This window comes from Arachis stenosperma, chromosome 7 (assembly GCF_014773155.1).
Source record: "Arachis stenosperma cultivar V10309 chromosome 7, arast.V10309.gnm1.PFL2, whole genome shotgun sequence".
In the NCBI taxonomy this organism is placed as follows: Eukaryota; Viridiplantae; Streptophyta; class Magnoliopsida; order Fabales; family Fabaceae; genus Arachis; species Arachis stenosperma.
In genome coordinates this window covers 15,816,033-15,822,539 of record NC_080383.1, presented here as the reverse complement: position 1 = coordinate 15,822,539, position 6,507 = coordinate 15,816,033, and the positions used below count along the sequence as shown (strand labels likewise).

The 6,507-nt window shown below is 31.8% G+C and overlaps 1 long non-coding RNA gene across 1 annotated transcript; it reads left to right on the top strand.

The window, feature by feature from the left end:
- The first annotated feature begins 5,152 nt into the window (after positions 1 to 5,152).
- On the top strand, positions 5,153 to 6,088 carry LOC130940750 (uncharacterized). Its single transcript, XR_009070398.1, has 2 exons — positions 5,153 to 5,456; positions 5,634 to 6,088. It is a non-coding gene; the product is annotated as an uncharacterized LOC130940750 (long non-coding RNA).
- The last annotated feature ends 419 nt before the right edge of the window (positions 6,089 to 6,507 follow it).

The window sequence follows — 6,507 nt, the reverse complement described above, 5'->3', positions numbered from 1 at the left end:
TCGATAACCCCTTTGAGTCTGGCGCTATCGATATTTTTGTACTTCACAATCACAAAACTCATGACAATTCTTAATCCACTGAGCTCCAATTGCTTGAGAAAGATTAAATGAAGGGGAGTAATTCTCTTGAGGATTTTGAGAACTATGCCCTTCTTGATGTCGAAAATGATGTCTCTGACAGACTGGCTCTTCTTTATGAGCTAACTCCTTTTTCATTCTTTCTTTTTCTAATATTGCAGTAGCTTCTGCATTGAAAAAAATATTGTACCTGGGACATAAGGACACGTCCCTATCTTTCAGCTTCTGGTCAATCAAGAAGTCTAATTAGCTATCTCCTACTCCAGGATAAACCTATCGAACATTAGCCTCAAAGTTACCCAAAGTGGTATCAAATTCAAAAGAAGTGAAACCAGCTATGTTCACTTCAAAGAACTAAGGCTCAACAAAATTTGTAGTAGAATCGAAAGGATCAACATCAACCTTCATATCTTTTTTGCCTTCATCAAACTTTAACCTTCTTTCCATGATCTCTTCTTGAATCAAATCTCTGAAACAAACACAATTATTAGTCGAATGACTAGTTGCTTGATGAAACTTACAAAAAGGTTTTCTTTCAAATTTTTAACTGAAGGTAAAGTTTTTCTCTCTAGTAAAACCAATTATTTATCTTTAAGCAACACATAAATTTGTTCCAACTTTAAAATATCGAAACTATACTTTTTGCCACCCGTATACTTTATTTCATTAACTTTATCAATATTCAAGAATTTCTTCAATGAAGAACACACATAAAGTGGCCCTTTTTTAATTAAGCCAAATCGACTTCAAAGTATTCGTGTTCAGAATCTTCATTCGAAATCTCCATGTCCACATAAGAAACTTTTTCTTTTCAATTAAGAAACCTATAATTTTTAGACTTCATATCATTTTTAAATGTTTTCTTTTCTTTCTTAAGCAACTCAATTTGTCGGACCCTCTCGGCCAAATGAGCTAAATCGGAAATACGAACATTCAACAATTTTTGTCGCATATAAAAACCCAAGCCCATAGTCACAATTTTGACTACTTCTTTCTTAGGTAGTGACACATAGCAACGATTACGTGCATTTTTTAATCGAATCATGAAATCATCAATTGATTTATTTGCGTCACGTTTGATAGAAACCAAATATAGTGACATTCAATTCTCCACTATAAAAGTGGGCATGAAAAGTATTCTCTAATTGTGCCCATGTTAAAATCAAATTTGGCCTTAGGTTCGAAAACCAAGTGAAGGTATTCTTTGTTAGGAAAGAATGAAAAAACTTCATTTTCAAATTTTCATCATTTACCAAATTTCCTATTTTGATCATGTATCGAACAATATACTCAATAGTCGATTCTCCTACTTTCCCAGCAACCTTAGTAACAATATTAGGATTCTTTACACCTCTCAGCACTTCAGCTGTTTGTACCTCAGCAATGAAAGCCGACACAAAGTAAGGTTGATTAATAAATTCTATATTGATGCCTACACTATTAAACACATTCTCGATAATTCTAGTCATTTGATAATGATCTCCATGCTGATTAGAGCATGCCCTGTTTAGCACCTCATCAACATTATGATCGCGTTGAATAATATGAGGCTCAACTTCATCTTTTTTGGGATTGACATGTAAATTTTTTCGGTCGAGACCCAAATTTTCAGGATTCATCCCGAAATTTTGATTATGTGGTTAACCCTCAGTATAGTCAACAACAATTTGTTTGACTTGTCTAGCCAAATACTCATACTTAATTTTATTATCGGTTATTATTAGATTTAAAATGGTAGTCATTTGTTGAGTTAATAAGTTAACCAAGTCATTATGACTCTCATCGATATGTTGTCAAAAAGCAGGCATAGACTTCAAATTATTTGAAGTTAAACCAGCATTATATTCTCGATTCATTTCTGAATGAGAAAAACTAGGTTGATTATTAAATGCACTTGTTATATTCCTAAGGGGTACAAAATTTTCTATAAGGGGAGTGTAACCGGGAGGAAAATCAAAAGGAGGCTAACCTACAGTTATTGGCAGTTGCATTGGATTTGGAGAAATTCTGGGACGTGGACTACGCCCACTCCCTCTAGTAGTTGCATTATTAACTGCAGCATTTTTCTCAGAAATAGGATTTTGAAAAAATACCTTCTACATTTGTTATTAAACTTGCAGAAGTTTGGGCTATAACAATAGAAACATTAGTATTTGAAGATTCTAAATTACTGTTAGAAATTTCTTTAGCCATATTAATAATTCTCACACTCTGAAGTTACATGCACTAACACAAGATCACAATGAAAAATGTTTGACACAATTTTATAAAATACTGTACCACCGGATGTGCTAATTTGTTATGCAGATTTTTTGTAAATTTAGGTTAGTTTGATATCTATGGTCTGGGAGCGAAATCTACTCATTTTTTATGGATACCAGTTTCAAAATTGCACCAATGTCTCCACTCGAATAAGTAAAGAAAGGACCAAAAACTTTGGAAAGTAAATTGAAATTAAATTGCTCGAAATCAAAATTATAGAAAACGAAGTAAATGACTTCAAATTAAAGAAAGCAATTAAATACCTCCAACGCAACGCAGTCGAAGGATTTTAAATTTAAAATGACAAAATAAAACTTTAAAGAAAAGAGGAAAAAAACTTGCAAAAGGAAAATAAACTGCAGAAAAATAAAATCACAAGGAATTTTCAATGAAATTAAAAGACATGGAAGGAATCCTATAAAAAAGAGACTTGAGACATACTCAGAAATTTACTAGGATGTGAGTGTGCGTGAGTATTTTCTGAAGACGAATTCCATCCTCCCACTGTTACTGAACCTTCTTAATTTATAAAGCAAACCAACCAATCCTATTTCACCATGTGTCACTCCTCGAACAGTTCAAAAATAATTGTTTCCGCAAAACGCAAATCCAAGTAATTGCCCACTTTGCACAGCGTACTTTCGACCTCAATATTTCAATTTGTTAACTCAATTCATCGACAATCTTTAAGAGAATTGAGACCTTCTGTACTAGTCTTCATCCTCTCGACTCGACTCCCCTTATTGATTCGATCGGTCGAAAAATCTTCGACCAATAGTAACTAATTAAAGCAACCATTTTACTTCTAAGTCCCCCTCTCCTCCTTTGGGTAGCATTATTTTTATATAATACCTTCTTCTTAAGTCAAAAACCTCAGCGAAAAGTGTTAACGTCACAATGGAGCATCCTACATTGCGAAAGCATATGAAAAATAAAATTTAGCTTTTTAATTACTTCGTGTCTTTCTAAAATTAGAAGATAAATTATTTTTTTATATATTAATAATTTTAATTTAGTTTTTTTATTTGTTTTTGACGACGTCTTAATGACTGACAGTCTCGATATTATATTATTAATTATTTTACTTTTTTATCTATAATATTTGTCACAAATTTTTAACTTGAATTTTACTTACGTATTTTTTACTGAAGAATTCATTATTAACATTGTGGCAGACGATAAAACTATTGGTAAAAGTCGACCTTTTTGTAGTAAAAATTAAAAAATAAATTTTCACACTTCTAATTGGTATTCATAATAATAACACTTTTAAATTAGGATATATTACACTCAACATAAAGTATATTTATGCTAATATTAGGTAAACAAAAAACAGCTAAAACTTGCTTTATTTAGTATTTATTAATTATTGTAATAATTAATAAATGTTAAATAAGACAAATGTTACTATTTTAGTATTTTTAACTAATTCATTTTAGTTACCAAACATTTTCGATATATTTATGACAAAATTCATCAAATTAATTAGATTTTCTTCTCACTCTGCTTCTTCTAATTCTCTCTCTCTCTTTCTCTCCTTTTCCTAGGAGTGTTACAAGTATGGGTAATCTAATTATTATTCGACCAAACTCGACTTGATTCAATTATATTGGTTATACACTCGATGGATAATTGGGTTATCAACCCCGATTAAATACAATCTTAATTTGTTCAAATATTTGTTTTTAGATCGGAGAACTCGAACCAATTCAATTATTCGATTAGGTTTATATTAATTTTTAAAATTAAAATATAACAATATATATACAACTTTATCCTCTTTTAAACAAAAATTAAGATATTTATTTAAATATACCTTTGATGATGTATTTTTTTGTTTTTTATTACATATTATTTATATAATTTTTTTTATAATTTTTAATTTTTAAAAAAAAATCAATTAAGTATCGATTATCTGAACATATTTAATTTGGGTTTAATCAGTTTAAATTAGTTCGAATCCACTTGTAAAAATCTTATATCCAAATCAATCTAAATAAATTAAAATTTAATCAATTTAATTTTATTTCTTTTGAAATTCGAACCAACTCAACTAGTAAACATTCCTTCTCTCCTCCCCTATCCTTCCCTTTTTCTCTCCCTTACCTCCTTTCCATCCTCTTTCTCTTTTTTTTCTTTGTACAATAATATTTTAACACAAACATACAAAAAAAAAAAAAAACTAAAAAGGAGTATCATCATCACCTGTCACTAATTTTTATATTTTATTACTATTTTAAACATGTCAGCTCATTCTTTGCATATCAGCCAATCTCATTTAACAAATGCCAATCACGAAAAGAGAATTGGCAACAAAGAGAACATCAAAAGCGGTGTATATTTGTCGGGAATTCATAATTTAGAAGTAAGATTAAAAATAATGGTCGAGCGGTATAAGTAAACTCGTTTCCTTCTCAATAATTTTAAGTCTTATAAAAAGGATGCCGAGGAAGACATGCTATAATAGTTTTTATTGAGCCAAATCAATTTAATTAAATTTTTAACAGTAGACTATTATTATTAGTGACATAATTATCTTTTTTGTTTTCTTTCCAATAGGAAGATTAACGTGTGTATATATATACAATGTTCTGAAAATCGGTTTGAATTGGTCGGTCAGATCGGTCGAATCGTGAACCAGTCTGAAAAAGAGATCGAATAATCATTAAAACCGCAAAATTTAAAATCGGAATTGAACCGGCAAATCGGTCAGTAATCGATCGGTCGAACCGAACCGTGACCTGGCCGGTTTTTTGGATGGCAACAAAACGCTGCCGTTTTTTCTCTCTGAATCCCTAAATCACCAAAACTCCAGATGCTGAGATCCCTAATTGTCTTCCCTTCTCTGCTTTAGTGGTTCTCACTCTTCGAGCAGGCTTCACTGAAGCTGCTTCCAATGCCTCACTGAGTCACTGTCACACCGTCACACGGGTCGAGGGCTCGTCGTCGAGCCACCGTAGAGCCGTCGAGAACTGAGAAGTGAGAACGCCTCACTCTCACACGGGTCGAGCCACCGCAGTCGAACCACCGCAGCAGCCGTCGAGAACTGAGAAGGTGCCTTCGCTGTCTCCCACCGCCTCACCCTCACTCTCCCTATTGCATGTTCTGCCTTGAAGGTACCTTCGCTATCTCAGTGTCTCCCACTCTCCCTGTTTTATTTTTCTTTGAACTGTGTAGTGTGATTACTCAAACTGGATGATTTTACTTTGAACTGAAACTGAATTGTGATTCAACATGATGAACACAGAAACTGTGAACTTTGAAATTCTGTCTTCCTGTTTTATTTTTCTTAGAACTGTATAGTGTGAAACTGTGAACTGATTCAAGATTCAACTGATTGGAGGGAGCTAAATTGTACTGTGATTATTGAGTAGTGAGTGATTACTGAAACTGAACTGTGATTCAACATGATGATTGATGAACACCGAAACTGTAAACTGTGTAGTGGTTGCTGGGAGGAATGGGAATAAGAGTAGCTATTCAGAAGACTGGCTTGTAATAATGATTTGCTAAACTGTGTGACTTTTTTGTGTTAGTCTAGCTACATTGAGAAGCATTATGTTGTACTATAAATTTTTGGATTGGTTTCAACTTTCAAGTTTTCTCCAATAAGATTTACTTGAGTGAATTACATGATGTTACATATTCTGATGTCAATTTTAGCAGTATTTGATGGCTGTAATAGTCTAGGATTGTAAAGCACCACTTTGATATTAATTTTTATCTTAATCACTCCTGTTCAGGCTTCTATTTGTAGCAGAATATGATTATCTTATTTATTTATTTATCTTTTGAATACATGGTATGATTTTGAACTTTTCAAGTTTAATTTGGAATTAAGAGAGCATTGTGTATTCCAGAATTGTGTTAAGGCAATATAGTGGGGAACACTGAAGCTTTTTCTTAAATTTTGATTAGTAACAAACTGAATGAAAAATTGATAATCATAAGGGTAAATACTTTTTCAGGTTTCAATAGGCCTTGTGGAATAATAGAAAATTATTTTTTTCTTATTTTTATTTTTAGTGTTTATTTATATTTTATTTATTATTTTATTATAAAACAATTTTTTGATTCAATTACGGTCGAACTGATTGAACCTATAAACCAATAAATTAGTAGTTAGAGCAATTCGATGACCGGTTCGATTTTTAGAACCTTGTATAT